This window comes from Zootermopsis nevadensis, unplaced genomic scaffold (assembly GCF_977971745.1).
Source record: "Zootermopsis nevadensis isolate Lab colony 2312 unplaced genomic scaffold, Znev_1.0 Znev_ptg000026l, whole genome shotgun sequence".
Lineage (NCBI taxonomy): Eukaryota > Metazoa > Arthropoda > Insecta > Blattodea > Termopsidae > Zootermopsis > Zootermopsis nevadensis.
This window is the reverse complement of record NW_028259158.1, coordinates 867,639-893,116: the sequence shown is the minus strand read 5'-3', so window position 1 is coordinate 893,116 and position 25,478 is coordinate 867,639. Positions and strand designations below refer to the sequence as shown.

General features: G+C 36.8%; 1 protein-coding gene across 9 annotated transcripts in view; it reads left to right on the top strand.

Moving 5' to 3' along the window:
• LOC147872551 (cephalotocin receptor 1-like) overlaps positions 1-25,478 on the top strand; it is a 416,916-nt gene that overhangs the window by 300,224 nt on the left and 91,214 nt on the right. Inside the window, exons 1-2 of one of the 9 annotated variants that reach the window (XM_087356259.1) lie at positions 9,003-9,435; positions 9,846-10,050. The exons of 7 other annotated variants lie outside the window; for them this stretch is intronic. The gene's annotated coding sequence lies outside the window, so the exon portion shown is untranslated. Of the gene's footprint in view, positions 1-9,002; positions 9,436-9,845; positions 10,051-21,488; positions 21,756-25,478 lie in introns of those variants that run through there. One more of the 9 variants, XM_087356257.1, reaches the window with a different exon arrangement.

Below are 25,478 nucleotides of genomic sequence, written 5' to 3'. Positions count from 1 at the left end.
TACCTGAGAATCTGTAATTGATAGCAGAACGAAATTTCACGCCCCTACCAGCAATAAAATCCTCCGTTGTCCATTTTGAAGCCATGACTTTGTTGGATCTACAGGCTTCTGAAATGTGCCAGAAATATTCCATACGAACACAAAGAACGTACGTAATAAATTAATCGAGGATGAAATGTTTGCTCGACTCGACAGATGTAACAAATCAAAACAAATCTTGATACACAAAACTTAGATTTCCACAACTGGGAACACAACAGCGCCTCTACCATTCTATGGAAGTTGTCTTTCCTCCGTCTGTTGGTATTATTGTTTATTATTTAGGGGGAAAGGACATGATTAACATTCCGCTTTATCTCCCTAGAGTTGCAAACCAGGATTCTTCGGCTCGAGGAATCAAAATTTGATTGCCTAAGCAGTTTTAGTGGTTCCCTACTCAATCTAAAATTACAGACAATCGATATGAACGTAAGAAATTAGATTGTTTTTTAGACAAGCATAATAAAGATATGGAGTTTTATATTACTGTTCTTTACTCCCTGTTACCATTCCACCACATAAAATTAAACGCACAATAAAGTAATTAATAGATAAATTATTGTTAAACAATGACGTAGCCATCTATGTTATTGTGTAATATTCACGTGTGAGACTTACGGTTGATCAGGAAATAACACGAATTTTAGAATACGCTATAATTGAATCTTCAGGCGAATAATTAAACGCGGTTATGATTAAAAGGTCGGTTTTGACGAGAATGCAAAATGGAAAAATATCTGTAGACTAATGAAATCGTGACTGTTGAACAAATCCTGCTATTACTGCAAATACAAAAAATCGCTTGGTTCAAATTTATATAATAATAGTATTGAAATATATTAAAATTGTCCGTTAATCACAATAAATTAATATAAGATAATTAAATGGTTAAAATATTATCCTTGGTCCGTATCGAGTACTCGATTTACATATATTTTAATATATTTCAATACTATTTTAAATAAAATCACAATATGACGCACCTACAATATCTTATAATAATAGTAATTAAATAAATAAATTCACCAGCCCTGGAAGAATATATTAAACACCATTTAACAGAAAACTACAAATTGGACGTCATCTTTAAAACCATTGAACGAAGTTAATACTGACTCAGAAAAATCACACCCTTAAACTTTGTGGCTTTGTGACGGAAAGTGGGGAAGAAGCTATTTTACAACAAAATTTTTTAGGAAAACAGAACGACCAGACAGGTTGAAGCATCGGAAACATGTGGCTTCAGTTCAGAATTCCAGACGGGCCACCATGAAATCTTGCGTTCAGTTTCCCTAGTCAATTACAGGCTACGCCATGTTCCTACCCTCGCATTTCAGAGTTCAATTATTCCGTGCCTCATAATATCAGCAGTTAAACCACAGCTATTCTTAAGAATGTAACTGCAGCTGAGTTAATTAATAAATTTCGCTTATCTTAAGTAGCATATTTGTACTACGACATCAGTCATGTCAATCCAATCCACACGTTCACATGTTATATAACATCCGTTTTAATAATATCATCTAACTTACAGCAAGACCTACCAACATGTCTCTTCCATTCAGGTTTTCCAACCAAATTATAAAAGCAATTTTAAATTTCCCCAATACTTGGTGTATGCATCGCTAATCTCGTCACTCTTTATCTCCTGATAATAAATATAAACTACATGCGTTAGTCCTGATGGAGAAACAGAAGATAAAACTACTGATTCACTGTTCAAGTGATCACAAAGAACATAAGCTTTAATAAATTTATCAGTCATTTGTTTCACGAATATCGCACCTGGAAATCTCTCGCCTTGCAGCCATGTTTCAATCAATATTCAATGCGTTTGAAAAAGGCCGACCAGTGACATGTTTGCAAGTCCCAGGGCGGTCTTCAATAGTCACACTGGAAGTACATAAGCACTTAACTGGGAGTTAATTACTCTTGCAGCACGAGGTCATATCGATACTCAGGGGGCGTAAAACAGCGGTCAGCTCCTCCAATGAACTAGGCAACGCGCACAGGCTTCTGCTTAAAATGTGGAAAAAATATTATACCGCACAGCATCTTGTGTCCTCTGTCTCACTTTCTTCGTCTGTTTATTTCTTTCAACCTATATCACTTTTCTCTATATATTACGTACATCCTTTACTTGTATTTATTTGTATTATATTTTCCTTATAATTATTTGCTAATCTCCATTTTATCTCTCAATGTTTGTTCTCTTAATTTATTTCGTAAAGACTTTCTAAAAATATATTTTTGGGTATGTTTCTATTGTTTGCGTTTCGGTTCCTCTCAGTCCTGCAATACGAACCACGTCAGACCGTTAATGCATTATAAACGACTATAGGTATCGGCAAACAACTTGGCTCGTGAGTGACGTCACAATTCTAGGAACTTTACAAGAACTCTACTAGACATTCAAAACGCATGTGGCTCAGGAACAGAACCAATTGAATAAAGATATAAGGTCTTTGGAAATAAAAAGGGATCTTGAAACACAAATAAAACATTCACGTAACTCTTATTATGGACTCGATTTCACGACTTGAACTGTTGTCCAGCTCTGATGCCTGAGACTAATGTTTTTAGCATGGCGTAGCCAAGACTTCAGCCGCGAACTTTACGAGCAGGTAATAACGAAGCTCGTGTACCACATTATTTGCCCATCTCTATACTAGAAGTTTCTTCTTTGCTGTCGTAAATATGGAAAAATTTTATTCTATTCACATCATAACAATACGTCATACCTTACGCCATATCATCTGCGGTGGATATAGATCGCTTTATGCATGACATCTTACAGATCTGTGGTCTCGTAATAACACCCAGAGAGACGCAATGAGCTTTAAGCAGTTCTAGAGACGAAAAATTTCCCTTTTCTTTTAAAACTTTCATTATAAATATTATAAGGCAGAACATAAATTTTGTGTTTTAACCAAATGTCCACTACCTAACATCTAATAATACGATATTCGTACAAAAATAGTTTTCAGTTAGTTCTCGTCCTCTAGAACACACATTAATTCGCCAACTATACACTTTTCACCAACATCAATTTCTACGAAACTTGACGTTCGAATTCCCTCCCAGCTGTGAGTTATAGCGTCCCGTTCAGACGTTACTTTCAATACTGATATTAGTCAACTACCTCTTCTACGTCAGAAACTATTCATCAGTCTTCGAGTATAGTCGGGTTGAACAACTTAAGACTTACGGAACTATGTCCAATAAGAGAGGAAATTTGTACCCAGATATTTTCCAAGTAATTGTTAATTTCAATTCTTTGTTAAACATTTATTGGCCATAAAAACCTACTTTTGTTAAAGATAATAATTAACTTATCAACTTTAACAACAGTAGGTTTTTATGACCAATAAATATTTAACGAAGAATTTAAATTAACAATTACTATTATCTACACTGTTAATTATTAACAGTGCAGATAAAAACTACAGAAGCAAGCAAGCAAATAGTAAGCTCGATGCAGTCTACATGAAATCGCAAAATTTTCCAAATAAATGTCACACATCTTAATGATACTATACATTTTGTACTAATGATTTAAACGATGGGCTACGTTTCAACAAAATCCATGAAGGTTCATTTCAGCCTCAAGTTAAATTAGGTGCTGTGAGGCCGACTTTATTTTAAACCCACAAATAACGAATTTAACTAAAATCCTTCAGAAGCGGGATTTGAGGTTTGCCTCGGCGGTGAGTCTACAGATGGCTGTCTTCTGGGTTATTGTGCCATGTAGTCTGGTAAAAGTTAACCGACGTTTCAGAGTTCCTTACTGCCTCCATCATCAGGGCGACGACAACACAGAAGACAGCCATCTTCTTTCTTTCAGAATTTTCCGAGATATAACGTGTGTACTTAAAAACTAGCTCACACTACGACGTCAAATTTACGTACTTACGCAGTACTCAGTGTCGTCGAATAACGAATTAATAAAGTTTAGTTCCTAAAAAGAAGACCTTAATGAAAGTTATGTCGCTTGAAACATGTGTATTAGTGAATAGAGGGACACACAAAATTGAACGAAAGAAACGGAAATTCATGTGTCGATAAAACAAGACGCTATTAAGTAGGGTAGCCGTCAGAACAGCAACTATTAATGGATTCTCTCACCACATGTTTCGCCTTGTTACAGCCATCTTTATTCGGAGTATAGTAAAATCACTATACTCCACCTGAAGATGACCGTTACAGGTTGAAACATATAATGGAAGATTGTAACAATACATGCACTTTAGAGATATTGTCTTGGCTGCTACTCTACTCAATTATATTTAGTTTTTTTTTTCAGAGTACCAAAACAAGATCCACCAAGTAAATTTATTCGTAATTTATTGTAAACGGTATTGACTCTGGTACCTCAGTACAGTTTTGTTTATGTTCAATAAACCCGATACAACACAGCCTGAAGGCTCTTGTGCCCCACATACTACACAATAACACATAACAAAGTACTGAATTCATATTACCTTTCTTCATTTTATAATATGTAACACAACGGACGTTCTGTTGCGGTTAATATTAGCAGATATCCAGCTGTCAAAAGTACTTTAATAATTGCACAATATTTGATAACAACACGAACAATTAACGTTTATATATAGTATAAAACAAAGTATTATTTAACTGGAGAATGTGCTATTAATATAATATGTCTTATTACTACGTGGTAAGTATAGAATTTTAAATTCCATACAGTGGTTGTTCATAATTAAAGTGCGATTATAATAAGTGCATAGACAGCCTGAAGATGTCAATATAAATTCGAAGGATGTATCCCATGAATTATTATAGCAAAATGACAATTCTGTTTGTATAAAATTTAATGATAAAAATTGTTGTGTGTAACTGGCATTTATACACTACGAGCCTAATCACAGTGGAGAATTATTTGAATTATTATTTATATTTGGTGTTGTTAACAGTCTGCAGTCATGTGGTGCAGACACAAAAAACTTGCTGGTGATGTAAAGAAGCTTACGTGCCCACCCCTGACGAGCTGTGTCTATTGAATGACAAGGCTAATATAATGCATGGGCGCGTAACGTGTTGCCGCTGTTATCGAGAGCGCCAAGTAATTAGTCCCCATTCTGCATACGCTATTGAACGGACGTACACAACATTCACCTCCATCCGTGCATGTGGATTACTGCACACACTTCATATCTGTCAGACATGATCAATCTTTCTTTTTTTACGTGTCTTTATTTCCGTGGGTTGTTTCAGTCTTATCACACAATTTATATTTTCTGTTTTACATTTTGTAATTCTGTTTCTCAACTCCAGTTATATTCCTTGTTTATTCTCCATTTGATCTTTACTGCATTTATTCTTATAAGATATTATCCTACAGTTTCTACAAATCTTATGCAAATTGTAAGACTTGAGGTTCTCACAGCGGTGAATATGAAGATTTCTGTCTTCTGGGTTATTGCGCTGTGTAGTCTGGTCGATGTTAACCAACGTTTCAGAGGTCATACTGCCTCCGTCATATTCATCGCCCTGATGACGGAGGCAGTATGACCTCTGAAACGTTGGTTAACATCGACCAGACTACACAGCGCAATAACCCAGAAGACAGAAATCTTCTTATGCAAATTCTTTCAAATTTAAATTTTTAAATAATTATTTTTTTTTGATTCGTTAAATAATATATAGTTTTATACTGAAATTAGTTTCTTAGATTTTAGTATTTTTCATTTTCTACACGAAAGGCTTCAATTTCTGTCCCCCTTTCTCAGTTTCCATGAGTCCATTTGAATGAACAATCTTACTTTCCGATGACACCCCTCTCAGTTTGTCTCGGTTTCTTACTTTCAATTGTGTTAAATTTGTCTCATTTCCTCTTAATCCATTCAGTTATCTGTTTCTCTGTGTTACATTCAACATTACCAATAAAAAACATTCGTTTTGCAACATTATTAATTTTCTACTTACAGTTTTTATATTATTTACCATATTTCTTTTCCTACTTTTTTAAAAATCGCAGTATTACTTGGTTCTGTTTTGACAGAATTTCACATACCCGAGTATATGACACACATACAACTCAAGGAAAAACGTATCTCAATAACACCCAGATAACTGACACCCGTATAACTCACGGAAACACACATAGCTCATGGGCGTTCACACATAACTCACCTAAACTCAGACATTGCTCAGTGATACCCAGATAACTGACAGTCTCATAACTCACAAATACTTCCGTATATCATGAACACTTAAACGTAACTCAGAGACACGCAGGACTACTGACACCTCGTATGCCTTCCTCACAGAAAAAGTAGACAGAACTCAACTAGCCTCAGGATGCCAGTTCCATCAAATGTGATTCAAACGTGTTATTATGACGCAGCTGATCTGAGATATGGACCAAGAAAAACGATGGAACATTCAGTTGTAATAACCAGAATTTAAATTATGCAGCACTATTCTACTTTGTGTATAGAAAAACAGCTGTTGGACCCATAAGTTGCAGTAATCTGTTTTGATTCACAACATTAAGACCACTTTGCATGTACTGAAAACAATGGAAGACTTTCAAAAAGTTTCAAACTGAACGAGATTAAAATTCAGAGTGTGGTGAGGAAGTTATCGCCTACCATTCTGGGTTTTACTGCTCTGTGCTCGGAGATATGCTGCGGTTCAAATATTATCGTACAGTTTCCGCTCGTAGTCACATCTCAGGGGACACAACAAACTCTGCCCGTTAGCAAACATTTACAATAACTGCTACTTTACATTGACCAAGGCACCAGCTAAATTATTCACACTTGTTCTCACAGTTATTCTGAATAATACCGAATAGATTTTTATAGAAACTCCCAGGAACTAACATTGAATTTAGTGGCTTCGAGCATTAGGCGCCTTGAACGATCTGTTAAATAATTCGGTGGACGTTAATTACAAGACGTGAGAATGTCAAATGAAGTGGTCGTGGACCATTTTAAAGTAACATTGTCACCGTTGCATGCATCACAAGAAATCTCATTCAGAACTTGCAGTTCTGTTGAAATTCGAATCGAATACCTACGCATTACAGTGGAAATAATCTCAGGTGCTGAACATTAATCCGTCTGTCTTCATAAGAGCTGTGAGCTCTAGCGTCATTAATTATTTTCGAATATTTAATTTAATGGAATGGAATTTGATACAATAAAACAAAATACGAAACAGAACAACCCTGACTGAGTTTCGATGCGACGACATGCAATGGACGTTTGTGGGAGCAGTTCACGTAAGAACACGACAAAATCATGTGAAGTACACGTTAAGTAACATTAAGTAACGTATAAAGTGAAGCTTTCGCGGCGACTGAAGTTGATGAAAGACTCTCGGGTGGCTCTCGAAAAGTTGGCAGAAAATATGGTTTATTCAACACTCAGCCACCTGACGCGGCTTGCAGCCCGAGAGTCTTTCATCAACATTAAGTAACATAATAAAAACGGAGTGAAATATTAGCTGCATGTTTGTAAATATTTACCTTCATAACATTTACGCACTCCTTAATTTTTTATTTATTAATTTCACTATCTACTTTCAGTGCGTACAGTCCTGTCTCACATAACCAAGTTATAATCACTAATATTAACATGCCAATTATATTTTCTGATCCTTTATAAAATGTGGTGGACATCCTTGACAAATTCCACAGTTAGTCACACGAATTAAACACGAAGTGCTTTAAGAGTGCTAATTGTCGTGAACTTTGTTTAATACATGTTTAAATTGAAAAATACTGGGAGGTGTATTCTATATCGGATTAAACACAGGCTTTCTTTCCAAATTCCGATATATTAATTAGAGATTTCGTCAATTATATTATTAATTATCTAACTTTAGTTTACAACTATCCAAATAATGTCGTGTTAATGTGTTCTTTCTATAATGTGAATCAACACCAGTATCTCATAAGGAGGTTTAACCCATCAGATCTAAAATGTCTTTACGCAGCTAACACGTTGTTATATCACATAAAATAAAGAATTACTATACCAAAGTTATGTATTTACCGAAAACCAATAATCATGCATCATTGTATGATACTATAGCAAGTCGCGGTAGTATTGATCCCACCTCACAAGTTTACTCGGCCGCCATGTTGGTTTATATTATGGTATTCCATAAGAAATGAAATACGAGGCTCGTCCACAAAGTAAGTTTCCCTGGGGCCGTTTACAGAAACAAAACACAATTTCATGGAAATATTTATTGCAACAGATACAGCAAGTGTCCAGCTATTTTTCAACATATTCGCCACCGGAATTGAGACATTTGTCATACCGTGGGATAAACTTTTGAATACCGGTGTCGTAGAAGTCTGCCGCCTGGGATTGGAACCACTGTGTGACAACCATCTCCGCCTCTCTGTCATTCTCAAAACGCTGACGCTGACCGGACAGGAATTTCTTGAGGTGTAGGAAAAGATGGAAATCACTGGGAGCGAGGTCCGGGTTGTAGGGTGGATGATTAAACACCTCCCAGCTGAATTCCTGCAGGAGACTTGCTGTCCGTCGAGCAGTGTGCGGCCTAGCGTTATCACTGACCGCACTTCACAGTCGGCGGGAGCTGGAATAAGAACCTCCATCTTCAACAGCTGCAACGATGCTACTGTGAGAACGCGGGAAGTGCCGTTAGTGCATGCGCCATGCTACGTCATTGCTCTATCACGTACGCACAGACGCTTCGCTCAATATAAGGTTTGCTAGCTGTGGGACGAGTGGGAAACTTACTTTATGGACGCGCCTCGTAATAATGAGCAATAGATGAAACACGAAATAGACCTCAGAAATCTACCTGGGGGTTCGGACATCAACAAATATTTGCTATATCCTTTTAAATCAAATGCGTATTCTGTTTAAAACTGTACCGTTTCCAGTTTAACTGGAGAAAAATTCACGGTATTAATGCAAGGTAAAAGTGTTTTGAATCTTTACTTTGTTCCCTCAGGAAGACATTGTCGCAAGGACGTCCTCTGAGCCTCACGTAGAGTAAAAACAACGCATAGAGTTGAGTAGAATATGACCCAAGATGATGTAACACTCACATTATCAACGAAAGTTGGTCTCTCGAGCCACGGATGTTTGTCCGCGTCTCTCTGTGTTGTGCTGTCCTGCGTACAGGTCGAGGCCTTGCGACCGGCCGATCCCTCGTCAAATGAGTCCTATCAACTGTCTAATAGATCAAGCCAAGATGGGACCCCGCAGATGTTCAAGGCACTTAAAGAACGGGTCGTCCAAATATCCAAGTAAGTTGTCTGTTGTAGGCAAGTGGCTTGTATTTCAGATGACCAGTCCTCAAATGTCGAATGAAGTGATCAGTAGTGCGTGTTACGAGTGGCGTAGTGGGAAATTTTATATTCGTTGCAAAAATCCTGCTAGTGTACGAATGTTTTAATACAAATTTAATTAATCAATCTTGTCCGTCTAATCACATATATAGAACAACTTAAAATATATTAAAATGGAATCTGGAAGTGAACACCACTAATAACTGATAAACAACTACAAAAAAGTTGCATATAAGAAATTATGATTAAGTTTTAAGTTTATATAATTGTAATTTTTACACACCTGAAGATGGTTCATCTAAGAACCGAAACATGTAGTAAGAAAGTGATGTTCCAAATGTAAATCGAATGTTTAGATAAGGAGCATCACATGGTATTTTAATTATCTTAATTTTAAAAATTTTAAATTGTGATTAGACGGACAAGATTAATTAATTAAATATATATTTTCACAATATGACGCAACTCTATCATCTTTTAATACAAAGTTAATTTTTTAAAGTTCCACACGATATTGGTACATCGGACATGTACATAAGTAAGCAGAGTGCAGAGTGAAAAGAAAATTAATGGTTGTAAAATTATGATACAAGACGTAGTTCGGCTGTAAAATTGTTTCTTTCTTAAGTGTAAAGACCTAACATGGAGATTTGTAGGGATTTTGGAAATACTCCATTATCTGTTCTCTTGGATTAAAACAACACAAGGTAAGTTTTATGGGTTTATATATGTGTGTGTATGTTCGTAGTTCGTAGATCTATATTACATAAAGACACCGCCGACTTCAGACTGCTTTCGTCCGCATTCGAAAGGTTGCTGATCGCACAACGTCACAGTGTCTCCTCGTAAACTAGTTTCAGCGTCAGAGGTCATGATGCTTATGACAGTCCATTGTATACGAAGCTGATTAACGATATAGTTTATTCACTAAGAGGTTTTAAGTTCTAGTCACCGATGTTTTTAAACAGACCTTCATATGTTAGAGGCATGTATTGTATGCAGTAATGTTTTAAAGCTTGAGATATATTTTTAATTTTTTTAATTTAAATTTTAATATATTCGATATATTGTGGAAGTACGATGAATGAGATAAATTAAAAATGAATGAAAGGATAATATTAATGTTTTTCTGGCTTTCGTGTGTGAGCTGCGTCCAGTGTTAAGTATTAACCATAGTTTCGGCAAACATTGCAATTTCTATATCCAGGGTAGATTAAGTCTTTGCCCGAAACATTCGAGGAGGTTCATATCCGAAAGCCGAGGTTCTACGTTGAACTCCAGCCGCGAAAACCTGAGGACAAAAACACTGCAATAGATTTTCAGCTGTAATGTGTGTTTGTATGTGGGGAGGGGGGGTGTCTAGATTTATCTGGCGGTCTCTTGTGAAAGCAGTAATTAACCTTTGGTTGCTAAGCGACTATTAACGTAACTCTTTTCTGATATTCTGCTAAGTTGCAGTATGTGATCTCCTAGAAATATACCGACGTTTCAGAGGTGCTTAGTGACTTGATGACTGAGGATGTAAGCATCTCCGAAACATCGGACAGTTTCTATGATACTACACAGCGCAATATTCCAGACGACAAGTCATTTGATATTCACCGTCGTAAGAAGCTAAAATCTCACCATTTGACTGCTACATCCTAAAGAAGGGATCTGCTCCAAGTTAAGGTGGCCCTGACCTGTAACACTTCTTCATGAAACTATAAGAGGGTATGGAGGTATATTCGACCGAATTCAATGATTTATTATTCAATTTTTTATTATTATTGTACTTTATCTGAGAAGGCCAATTATAGACGCAACAAAAGAGATAAATTCAAATTCTTAATTTCTACATTAGATGTGGATAACTGAGCAAATTCACCCTTGGTTTCTATATTACGTGGGCAGGTGGCTGTTAGTTGCGTGCATGCTAGAAGGGGAGTTATTGCCTGCACATCTGGTCGAATAGGTTCGCGTGGGGAACAGTTATAGTTGGTAACTTAACCTCAACATGTCTGACAGACATTCGGATTGAGATTTTTCGTAGTTTTCCTAAAAAGATCCAGGTGAATGCTACAGAACTTTACATCTTTCAATATCTACCATTTGTGATATCTTCCTACCTCATTTGAAACTATATTCTATGCTATTGAGACACGTGACCAAATATTCAGTTGTTAAACCGACATATGTTAAGTGTCTCATACAGAATAAAGTACCTAATACGTGATTTAAATTTGAAATTTTCGACAAATTTATCGACTTACCTCACATCTTTAGCCGGTGTAAGAGTCTAAAATTAAAAGTTGGTTAAATTAATAACTAAAGAATTACTTGGCTGAGAGAAATTTAAATTTTGGTGGTTATCGTATGTCAACGCGTGTAACCAGGACCTCCGAAATTAAAAATAACTCGAGCATGGGGTCCAAGAGTGCAGAATTTTATCGTTCCATATGTCATTTGAAGAAGGAACATTTAATAATAGTTAACTAGCCGGCCGAATGCATATTAATACTTAACTTCTGTCTGTCGATCCATCAGACTAACTCTTAGTAACTACTTACCTGTGTACTTCGTAGATATGCATTTTATGTCGAAATAAGTAGGAAATGTTTCAAACCAGTCTTAAATTTCATTCTAATAGGGCAACACGTGGCCTCGATACCATACTTTTTCACCCTTGTTTTAGAATAAAATGTTTATTCGTGTTATTCTTGTTTTTATTAAAAACATCCGTAATAAAGTTTATAAAAATATAATCCCCATAATAGTTTTTGGTTTGAGTATTGTAGAATTTCCTGTATTCCACGGTGCCATATTTAACACAATGTATATTTTCTTCTCTTGTTAACCCTTATATTACATCCGAAATGCTGTAACCACACAATTAGCTAATTAGCTCATTTACGGAGTCCTAGACGCAGTCCAAACACGAAATATTCTTTTGACACTGGACATACATATAATCAATTCCATGAAAAATAAGTTTCCGTGTTTTATATTTAACCAAAGACGATAAGAAGGCGTTACGTAACGTTCTCTTTAAAGTGTAGCAAAGTTAGGTTGGCTACTCCGATGTAGTCGTCATTTAACAAGCCCTTTCATTGTGACCAAAATTCATACCCAAAAAAACGCGTACTTGCTCTAAGTAGATAGCAATGTTCTCGTAAACCAACATCTGACTAGTGGTGACACGTTCACTGTTAACAACGGAAATTTACGTTTAGTCGTAGTCGGTTAGAACGCTGGCCTTGTAATCCTGGGGTCTCGGGTTCGATTCCCGGCGGTGCCCGAATTTATAACTTGTGTTGGGCAAGGCCGTGGTCTAGGCAACACGGAGTTTTCCTCCGTGGCATCCCAACAATTACTCCATTCACACACAGAAGAAGGCAATGGCAAACCACTTCTGGATCATCTGCCAAGAACGTATATGAATAGGTCCCAGTCCGAGAAAAGGATGGAAGGATCCTGTTCATATGGACCTGTCCTCAGACAGACCACTAAATAAATAAATAAATATTCTTGGTGGGGTTAAGAGAGAAAATAGGCATTTTCCTACTAAAAATAGTTTTATTATTAATGTGTTTCGACTTGTCTACGGTTCATTAGCACGTTCAGTTATCGTTTCAATTTATTTAACTGTGGTTCTCATATAATCTCCCAGTCTGTTCATAGCCCCGAAGTGCTCCATATGTTTACAATTCATGTGAATAAATGCATATGTATTTTTAGAGTAGTCACAACATATGACTTGAGTTAAACTTCATTCTTCACTTAAATTAATGATAATTGTGGGCAGTGTTTTCTCATTGGTATGAACGAGTGTTTACAGCGCAACATGACTATAAAAATTTCGGACCTGAACGTGCTATTGATCCAGTGAAACTAGAAAAGACCTGCGGCCCGAGTGCGTGAGTCGAGCTGCGTCTGATAACGGAAACTAGAAATGTGTATTTTACATATTAATTTTTGTGAGTTCATTGGGAACGGAATGCCCCAGAAATTTGTCATACTTTAATAAAAAAATTCTAAAGCATTCCACTTTTATTGTGCGTATCTCTGTGCTTTCGAATGTTTTGTTAATAAATTTTTATTTTACAAAATATTTCGATTTTATAAACGCTACACACAATTTGGGATTCACAAATATTTTAAAAATCTAAAATCTGAGTGTTTCTGCTGCTAAAAATCGTTATCATGAGTTAGTAGTATTGTTGTTTTAGAAAAATCTTTTAATGAAATGGTTAAAGTCTTATGTACAAGTGCGTTATTCTTGTAAAAATTCGAGGTGACGAATCAATTTTTAGTTACGATTTCAATAATTTTTCAAACCTTGGTTATTGTAATATATTATTATTATTTTAAATTAATACGTGTTTAATTTTGATAATGTCATGTAATTAAGTTGCCTTATTTTATTAGATCTGTATTGAACAGGTAACAGTTTCCAAGCTGAAAGTTTACTGATTCTGACACAGCGTCGTGTAGCGAACAGATTAGTAATATTTCAAACTGTGAATCTATTAGCTACAGTTAGACAAATAAATAAATAACTGAGTGCTCGATTTACTTAAATGAATGGCAACTTCAAGATATTATTGTTACATATAGGACTTATTTGAAAGACCACATAGATACAAAGGATGGACACATTTCGAAGAAATTAATCTTTTATATGTACCCACAATTCAGTGCGAAGATAATGTGAAAGACAAGAAGATGAAGTATATTTATACAACCATGCAACGGAATATTATTATTAAAGCATTTAATTAAGTTAACATAATTGCATTCGTTTATAATTATAATTCACGGGGAAGGAAATAAATATTTAATTGATGGAAATGTTGAACGTTGAACTGAAACAGGGAAAGGCTTTTAGCCCGAAATGATGAAGAATTTCATAAAATGAAATTCTTCAGATGGCTACCTTATGAGCTGTAGATTCGTGTAGTCTGGTAGCAGTTTACTAACATTTCAGAGATCACTTCTGCCTCCATCATCAGGGCGATAAAACCAAGAAGACAGTCATTTTCGAACTCACCATCGTGAATACCTCAGATCCTAAATATAACATTTAATTTGCAAAAACGTAATGAATTTCATTTAAGGGCTTGGAAGGTCTGAATGATTCAGAGGGGTAGGAAACTTTTTTATAACTGGACGTATTTATAACGTTTCATGTGTAAGGGAGTCGCTGTATGTCCAATGAAAGAAATGGCGTATGAGATGGAAGTGAGTTGCACTAAAGGCTGACTGCAATGTCGCAGGCAGCTGTCCGAGGGTCTCCGCCCCCCATCAGTGTCACGCAAGCTATATTTCACTGTCGCTCGCCCACTCATACACACACAACGCTAACCCGCTCACGATCTCCCCCCCCCCTCCAACTTAATTTTTTTATATCTGAGCTACTTTATAACCCAAGCCATACGACTATCGTTTAACGTCAGAACTTTGAAACGGCAGGCAATTTCCCCATGATCGTAAATATTCCGTAGTCGCCATATAAACCCTGTAAAACATATATTCCGTTAGCATTAACGTCCTTTATAATTTTAACAGTTCACAAGGCTATCGTATAGCAACATGTCCTCTGTATATTTGTAGATGGCGACATTTCTTAATTTGTACTAAAGACGTCCCACTTCAGACTTGGTTGTTTATGGAGTTAAAGCGGAATCTAGCCATCGAACCAAACCTGAACTATGTAAGATTTGAGGTTCCCACAGCGGCGAGTCTGAAGATTTCTGTCTTCTGGGTTGTTGCGCTGTGTAGTCTGGTAGATGTTAACCAATGTTTCAGAGGTCATACTGCCTCCGTCATCAGAGTATGAAGATTTCCGTCTTCTGGGTTGTTGCGCTGTGTAGTCTGGTAGATGTTAACCAACGTTTCATAGGTCATACTGCCTCCGTATCAGAGTATGAAGATTTCTGTCTTCTGGGTTGTTGCGCTGCGTAGTCTGGTCGATGTTAACCAACGTTTCAGAGGACATACTGCCTCCGTCATCAGAGTATGAAGATTTCTGTCTTCTGGGTTGCTGCGCTGTGTAGTCTGGTCGATGTTTACCAAAGTTTCAAAGGTCATACTGCCTCCGTCATCAGAGTATGAAGATTTCTGTCTTCTGGGTTGTTGCGCTGTGTAGTCTGGTCGATGTTAACCAACGTTTCGGGGTCATACTGCCTCCGTCATCAGAGTAAGAAGATTTCTGTCTTCTGGGTTGTTGCGCTGTTGAGTCTGGTCGATGTCAACCAACGTTTCAGAGGTCATACTGCCTCCGTCAACATCGCCCGGAGGTTTTAGTACCGACTCCAAAGCCCTGATTTAAAGGAGTTTTTCTTGAGAGAATTTGCATAACAAAATATTTATAAAAAATGTGTTAAATTCTTGAGAGTATTTTGTTAAGATTTAATGATCGTAAAGATTGTAACATTTTTAATATGATGAAGTAATACTTCTGTCAAAACTTCACCACACATATTTTAATACATACTTCAGTGAGTATAGTTCCTTTGACATGTTGAATATTACGTTGTAAGTTTCTTAATTAAATTTTTCAAATACGTCACGATTTTGTACAATGCATTACGTCGTTTGATAACTGACGTAATGTGTTTAGTGTAAATATCCTAAGGTTGCAAACTGTTATTTGTGGAAATGATAATACCACGTGACACAGATGGATGTAAGAAGCTATCTCTATTTATTTTAAAGTAGTCGATATCCCATAATTTGCCTGCAGGTACTGATGAACTAAATACTGTCAAGGTAGGCAAAGTCACTGCCTAGAATAGAATTCGGGATATTCTGAATACAAGGATCTGCGACTACATTCAGTAATTTGATTGTTTTGTATCTTAATAAGAATGACCAAATATCGCAGACAATGTTTGCGACTAGAGAACACACACACTTGTAACATAAAGGCTGAAACGTTCTACACGCGCTGATGTGAACCAGCCTTTCTGCCGACCCCAGGTGAACCCAAGTGCATGTTTTGACGCCGGTAAAACAAGTGTAATGACCACAGTGGCGCACGGCAATGTTGAATATCATGTGAACTAATTTGAAGCTGTCTGTAACATGTGTGTTGGGGTAAACATAGTCTTTATATGGACCTAACTGATTTTCAGAAAACATTTATACCGTTCTTGTGGGTTCTTATTTCCAACGACAATAACCCACGAACTTTCTTTCCTTCCTCACACTGCGTTACAATGAGTTTAATCCTCAGAGTTAAAAGCTAATTTACAAATTATTTTTCAATCAAACATCTGAACGTCAAAGTGTTAGTAGAGGGGAGTTATAGAGGCTTTAGTTTGTATCTATCAGCGAGATATGTTTCTCCTAAATCCATGCATGTACATTACTGATAACTTAAAGATATTTTATCCTCTCTACCACGTACCTACCAGCCACGTATTGAATGAGGGATTAAAACTAGTGATTAATATACCTAACCTAACCTCACAGCTATACGTGTAGACTTCAGGTTAGAATTTCGTGAATGTTACTAATTTCGACTTCATTATGTGATACTTTCTCACACGGCAAATTAATATTTATTATTATTTTCGTAATCTTTGATTCTTAAGAGCGCTTTCATTCACTTCTTATAATATATATTATTTTATTTGTATCTAAACTTTAATATTTATCAGTAGAACATGGATTACCATGTTCTACTGATACTTTGTATCACCTACAATTTTAAACATTATAGACCTACTCTGGGAGGCGTGACATAAATGCTCTTTAACTTTTTAATTTTTAACAGTGGTTTTAAATGCTACCCCTCTTTACCTGAAACTAACAGCTTTCGCATTTCTACTCGACCGTTTAGAGATTTTATTTTTTTGTTGTTGGTACCTCATGTAAAACTACCCAGAGGCATCAGCGGCAAATATCGTTTGCTAAAATATCGACATTCTTAATATACATTTGGTGAAATTTAATCGTATGTTGTTCTTTTACTATTGGTTGGATTTTGCGTGTTATTTCAGTATGAAAATTTCTTTATTGTTATAATATGTTTTTTGCACGAAGTGCGTAGCGATAATGCATTATATGCTGCACGTGTGTGTCAGTCTCTCAGTCCAGTCGATTAAAATCGAGAACTACTGTACGGATATGGATGAAATTTTATGTGGGGGGGTTTGGTGTTATTTTGCAGGATCTCAAAATCGTGCGTTTGACGGATGAGGAAATTTTTGAGGTAGACATTGAGGTGCTGCGATCTGGTGGCCAAAATGACAACTGTCAAACAAGGCAGATTTAATACCTCAAATGCACGTTGCAAAGAACGTGTGACGATATTATTATATATTCCGGTATATTTTACTTGATATGTCTGAGATATTCTGACATATTTGTTAAATCGTTTAACTTTAATTTTGAAGGACGTTTAAATAAGTGTTCGAAGTTTATTTTTGTCTTAATATTTTGTAAATTAATAGAAGAAAAGTTCTCTGACGAAAGTCAAATTTGAGGAACCGAAAGAAAAAGAATCGATACAATTTTACCTGCCAAACAATCGACTAGAACCGACGTTTCGTCAAATAGGTTATGGAAGGACGACACGGAATAAAGAATTTTTTAGAATGGTAGAAAGTCATGGCTGCTTCCATCCAATCAATACTATCTGAAAATCTTACTGAACGGAATTACAGAAACTATTTTAAAGTAGTTAATCCAACACGTTTCAGACTCGCATTTGAAAAGTACGTCTGGAGAATTTTACCGCTAGACTGAAACGCTGAGTTTTTATTTACTTTCGTGCAAATGTGCAACGTGCTTTTCTGGCTACGTACGATTTAAGAGATTAGAGAATCTATATAAGTGCATTTGTGTCACGTATGTTGAGCATTCTAAATTATCCAGGAAAGTTTCTGAATAAATGTTTGAACCTAACAAGAACATGGTAATAAGCTGTCTCATACTAAATAACGAGGAGCCTCGTGATTTGTAAAATCCGCCGATTGTTTTAAGGGAATAGAAATATTGAAATCTTACGTGGGCCAGAGCGTATGCCTAGGATGTGACAGACTAGGAATATAAGCAGAAATTTTGTAAGGAAACCACAAGGTAACTTAAATTTAGAAAAAGGCAGAAAATAAGATGAAGTTCCTCATAAAAGCTGTCATTTTCACATTCATCTTCAGTTGATGCATGCACATTTAGAACATTAATATCACACCAATGGCTTCTCAGTGTAAAATATGGTATCCTATCACTAACAGATTGTACCCTCTGAACCGATGATATGGTTTCCTTGTGTACGGAGAAGCCTGTCCAATCTAAGCTCCTGAACTGCCATTAAATCACTTATAATTTGTTCTATTTCTTGATACTGTTTTCAAAGAATCTGACCTCTTAGGGACTTCTGGCATTCCAAACCTCATGTTTATTTTACGTTGTTTAGCTCATTCTGAACAAACCGTGCAGATACGACGCCCTGTGTTCCATTTCGTAAAATTCCTATTTTATGGTGGGGAGTTTTTAACCCCCAGCCAAATACCCAAAACTCTAAAGATCACCTCTTGTCGGCTGTCTGCGACTACTTATACAATAAGTTATACCGGGGTTAGTTTTTATAAATTTTTATGATTTTTTCTTGTGCGAATATTTTGTTTAGGAATAATATTTGAGCATAAGGATGGTGATATTGTTGTTTAAAGTTGTATTTTCATACAATTCGTCATTAACATTTTTAATATATTTGGAGTTGTTGATGAGAATGCGTAATATAACACTGTTTCATGGCATTAATTGTTCTTAACTGTTTCGCACCAATAAAAATGTACTGTTAAGTTTTGTTGTGTGTATTTGTTTAATATAAAAATGCACAACGTTATTTAGATTATATTTTCTACGGGCCCTCATTTTAAATTGTCAAAATACTTCGGAAAAAAACACAAATTCAAACATTTATATTTAGATGCTAATTATTAAAGTAATGTAATAAATATCCAAAGTAGTTAAAAATCCTATATCACACCAATATTCAGACACGTGGTCACCAATATCATCATCAGGATTTAATTTCATTCAAACACAAAAGTCACTAAGTTTGACGCAACGATCATAAGCTCATTTATTGAACTTAATATTCACTCTTTAAACATTTTTTTTAAAAAATTTCGTCCATTCTCTTGGCTGTCATTGAATTATCTGTTAATGAGCTCAGAAAATACTCGACCTTCAACCTCCAATACTGGTTCATAGAGGTACCTATTAAAACAACATTCTCTCTTGGTTTTCAGAGCGGATGTTTTTGGCGTGAGTGTATTTGGTAGCGAGTGGATGAGATGTAGATTGTCATATTTCTTTCTAGATTAATTCCCATCTTTACACTACACGAGCTTTTAACACCTTCTAAAGGCTTCATAAAATGACCTGTCAAAGAGTTGCAGTCGTGAAAGGCGTAGAATGGAAAAGACGACTACACCACTCCTCATTCTTTCGTAAGGTCCAGTATTTTTACAGCAAGGTGTCATTGTTTATTGTACACGAGAAGCAACACAAGTCTGTCCATCACAATCCTAGATTGTTTTATGAAATGTTTCATAAACAATAAAACGTCTTCCCTCATTATCCACTCTGACTTATTCGCAGATTTAACACTGCCCACTGATCATTTTTCAGTTAGTCTAGTTGGTCTAGCGGTTAGAACGCTGGCCTTGTAATCCTGGGGTCTCGGGTTCGATTCCCGGCGGTGCCCGAATTTATAACTTGTGTTGGGCAAGGCCGTGGTCTAGGCAAAACGGAGTTTTCCTCCGTGGCACCCAACAATTACTCCATTCACACACAGAAGAAGGCAATGGCAAACCACTTCTGGATCATCTGCCAAGAACGTATATGAACAGGTCCCAGTCCGAGAAAAGGATGGACGGATCCTGTTCATATGGACCTGTCGTCAGACAGAACACTAAATAAATAATAAATATAAAATACTTAAAAACGCCTTATCACACGAGGAATTTGCTGCAGACTACACAGCGCAACAACCCAGAAGACAGAAATCTTCATACTCTGATGACGGAGGCAGTATGACCTCTGAAACGTTGGTAAACATCGACCAGACTACACAGCGCAACAACCCAGAAGACAGAAATCTTCAAACTCACCGCCGTGAAAACCTCAAATCCTACATAGCGTTTGTTTTGATTCAATTAATATTTGCACAAATATTAACATGTCTTTGCACTGTTACGTATATGGGAGTCTTCTGTATTTGTGATACGTGGTACATGTCCAGATGCTTTCTTTTTATGTGGAGACGGGTATTTAAAAAGTTACAACCACAGCATAAAGCTCCAGTACAACCATTAACATTCATATCCGCAACGGAATCGGAAATCTGGGTGACACTCAGGGCTGTATTGTGTGCGTTTGATTCATCGATCGCAGCTTCCAGATGAGCACGTTTTAACGACATATATCGAGGGCCTTTGTCTGGTCGAGAACGATTTTACGGATCAGAGTGTTACATGAACCTTTCTACTCTACATCAAAACAAGTGATAATGCAATGGGATAGAGATAGTAAGAAAATATGGAATGTTTCTAGAAAAGTAAAGTTCGCAGACCTCTTCAGGTAGACGGAAATGGAAGACATTTAGCTTCAAATTTTTAGATAAAATAGTTCTTCAGCATAATACAAAATATAATTCAATTCTTTATTATTAGTGTGATGTATTAACAGCCAGAAGGCGAATTACATATACAGAACAGACGAACACACGAACAAAGTAATAAATATATAAATGTAACAACAAAGGGAATATAAAATATATTATTACAGAGGACTCTAATACCTAAAGAAAATTTCTACTAAATATATTAGTATATTTGTGATAATAATGTAATAAATTAAGGAAATTAGATTATTGTAGAATGTGTTGAAGTGTACCACATTCTACATTAGTCTAAATATAAACATAATAGAGACAATGCATATTAATTTTTAGGAAATTGAAGTAATATGCAATATTACGGTCGTTAATCAAATCTTTCTACGCATGTCACAAGAAACTTCTATTTGTATTCCCGTCTTTAATGTAGGAATACTGGCGAGTCGTACCGGTCTGTTCAGTAAAAATTAAAAAAGAATTATTGTCAATGTGGTTGGTAGAACGTTGACAACATTTAGTTAACTCAGCGTTATTTTAATTTAAACGTAAATATAGTCGAAAGAAATGGCCACTTAAGATTGTTCTTGCACGGAAGAAAATGAGATTCCTGCAACACAGCTTCAGCTCGCCAACAAGTGTCCGGCAGAACGCACGCGCGTACCAGTTCTACGCTCACGGCCTGCGACATGACTAAAGTGTTCCGACAGTCGTGTTCGGCTGTGGACATGGACGGTCCTCTAAAACCGCGAGTGGCCTACATGTCGTCTTCCTCGTAATTCTCTGGACAAAATAAAAGTGGTAAGTCGATGTTTCTTTTAGTTTATATGAAATGTGGCCGATGAAATATGTTCATAAACTTATAATGACTAGTCTTGTGAAACAACCCTGCAGCCTCTGGTTCATGACCCATTAACCCTCCTAATTTAAGAAAATATAATAAGAAACTTCCATTAGGAGTTGGACTAATTTACAGTATCTTATTTCTCACAGTAGTGCATTTATTCAGTACGGGGCTATGATTAATGTAATATTTTTTTAGGATTTAATATTTTCAAGTACAGTTTTCAGGCATACCAATGTTTTGGAGGATCATACCGCCTCCATCTTCAGTTCTGTTCCGAGTAAGGTTAGAAAACATTAACTCTGTAATGGAAGTAGCATTTGGTAAACAATCACGAGTCTACAACGCGCTACAACTCAGAATGTCTTAACGTAATATTTATATTAAAATCTTTTATATTATTCAGTAAAACGCTATTGACTTAATTTCTTATAAAACGTTGAATGTCAAGATTATTAAGAATCGTAAATTTGAAATTTGTTCCACTTATGAGGATACGTTCAGGGCCTATTTTAAGATATTTGTCCTAGCATTTTGCTGGATAACGCGATGAAACACCAGCCAGGTCACTTGTGCCTTGGACGATAAATGGGGCAAATTTGACCTCCCGAATATGAAACAGGAGGGTTAATCGCTCACCCCTGGCACTCGATTCGAATTCCCGTGACCCCATGCTTGTAGGAAGGAGGTTGAAGGCACTGAAGTTAATACCTCGAAGTTTAAGACTCGTAAATTTACCCCGTTATAATGTTACAATATCAGGTCTTGCAACGAAATGAGATGTTAGATTTGCCTGAAGATGACCGTCTCCTAGGATTTTGTGCCGGGTACCCTAGTAGAAATTTGGTGACTGAGGAAAACTACAAGAATATTGACATGAGAGTGGTGGCCTGATACAGGAGGAAAGTCTAGATCGTTTTCCTTTCTAGTTCTTTAAAGTTCACAGCACAAATGTATTCTTTCTTCGTTTACTTACACGCGGCATAATTATCGATTTCATAGAAAATCGTTGGATAATTTAAGGAATCACGAACTTGGAAGTTTCTGGATGTAAATACACGAAATCTTTTTTGTTTGTTGCTTAATTTTAGCGTTCTCTCAGTTGCACTGATGGAATAAAAACAGCGATACAGTTTTAAACGGTGAGTTCAGTTCTCTTTCGTGGGAATTTAAAAATATTTTCCAGAATTCCGAAAGTGACAAACACACAGAGAATATTAGTCAGAATAACTTCATAAGAAAACGTGTTGCTCTGAACCAATTTCTATTTCTCATATTTAGTTATCTGACGTTGCTAGTTTCATCTCTGATACTAGGGCGTTCGGATGTTCCTTTGTTTCTAAAAATGCGTCATAAATTCCACGCTTTGGACATAAAATAAACAATACTTGAGAAATCGTAAACTTGGTAGCATTTATAAGAAAACGGTCGTGGCTGATTTTAAGCTGAATTCCAGACTTAAGAAACAAGAATTGAAGAAAACTACGAGGGTCGCTCATTAAGTAATGCCCCACATTTTTTTCCTCAGAACATATTTATTCAAGATGGCTCAAATTTAGTGACAATATAAATCAATGTTTCCTTTACACATACTATTTTTCCACATAGTCCCCATCAACTTGTACGGTTTTACGCCAGCGTGGAACAAGTGCATGCATGCCTTGCCGGTACCAGCTCTTGTCCTGTGCACGTAGCCATGTCCTCACTGCTTGAATCACGCTCTCGTCATCTTCAAATCTTGTTCCGCGGATAGCATCTTTAAGTGGCCCAAAGAGATGGAAGTCGGAGGGTGCCAGATCTGGACTGTAGGGTGGATGGGGTAGCACCGTCCAACCCAATTTGGTGATTTCTTCCCGGGTTCTCAGACTTGTGTGAGGGCGTGCATTGTCGTGCAGGAGCAAAATTTCTGCTGGATGCTTGTGAGGCCGAACTCGTCGAAAACGCTTCTTGAGGGTTTTCAGGGTCCTGATGTACGCGTCTGAATTGATGGTCGCACCTCTTGGCATCACATCCACAAGAATGACCCCATCACTGTCCCAAAAGACAGTCATCATGACTTTTCCGGCGGAGGGAGTTGTCTTGAATTTCTTCTTTCTCGGTGATTGAGGATGATGCCACTCCATTGACTGCCTTTTTGTCTCTGGCTCAAAGTGGTGTATCCAGGTTTCGTCACCTGTAATGATCCGGGACAGAAAGACCTCTCCCTCAGCATCAAAACGCTCCAACAATTCAGAAGAAATCGTTTTCCTTTGAATCCTGTGGTCTGCTGTGAGACTTCGTGGAACCCATCTTGCGCACACCTTCGAATATGCGAGAGCCTGGATAATTGCAATCACACTTCCATTGCTGACTGAAAGCTGTTGGGCCAATTGTCGAGTTGTGATGCGCCGATCCTCACGAATAATGGCATCCGCGCGGTTCAACATGTCTGGAGTGGTGGCTGTGGCAGGACGCCCAGAGCGCGGCAGATCACGGAGCTCGGTTTCTTCACTTCCTGAAGCTTTAACTCTCTTAGCCCAGCGACCAACGGTGCTCCTATCGACTGCACAGCTTCCATACACAGCACACAAACGTTTATGAATGTTCACCACCGTTTCTTTTTCAGCAACAAGGAATTCAATTACAGCTCGTTGCTTGTAACGAGAGTCGTTCACAGACGCCATTTTAACAGTTCACTACAGCTCCGCTATCGGTTGGAATCATTTGAAACTCCGTACACGAACGCGGGAAACATCAAATCTCAAGCATGTAAAAGTGCACTTTTCTATCTTCATTATTGGCTGAGAAAAAAAATGTGGGGCATTACTTAATGAGCGACCCTCGTATAAAAAATTTACCGTCTTTGCCGAGATTCATATCGGAGACATTCAGCTGATGAAATTTCAGGAAAAAAAAAGATTAATTCAGAATTAATTTGAAGGGATTTAACATTTCTGTCAGTAGTCCAGACTACACAGCTTTAAATTACAGGGCTGTCCGTTACGAATAAATTGGGGTGGATATGGAAGGAAGTGATCTTATTTAAGTTACTAACTCGAAATTTGCTCAAAGGACACTATAAAATATAAAAACCCTCGATCAGATAGGACGGACATTCCGCTGGTCAAGATTTCATCCTTGAATCTTATGAATACGAACCCGGATTGATAAACATTTGGCCACAAATTTTAGTACTCCATTCATAAAACAAACTGTGTTTCCATTAGGCTTAATTGTACTGTATATTTTCGTTTTCATGTCAATTCATAGTTGTTTATATTAGATATCAGTTTGCAAAAAATATTTTTAAACTGAAATAAACCGTACGACTGATTCAGCGTCTTTATATAAGCCATTGTTCGTTTAATGAGATCATTTTAGTGAGAATAGCGCTTCAGTAAGCTTTTAGCGTAATGAGATTATTCGGAACCAAGGTAGAGCCCTTTCTTAGATAACTAGCTTGCACTACTGTCTCAGGAATTAAGTACTTGAACTAGGTTAGTCTGCAGCTATTGGTCTTATCAAATCGGTCCAAGCAAGGATTTGTCAAACCGCTCCAATGTCACCTGTTCACTACCCATGAGAGACCTGTTTTTAAATGGTATCTTAATTATTAAAAAGATCGAATTGATGAAGATTATATTTTTGGGAGGGGCACAACACGGAGAAGATGAGAAATACATGGACAATTTTTGTTCTAA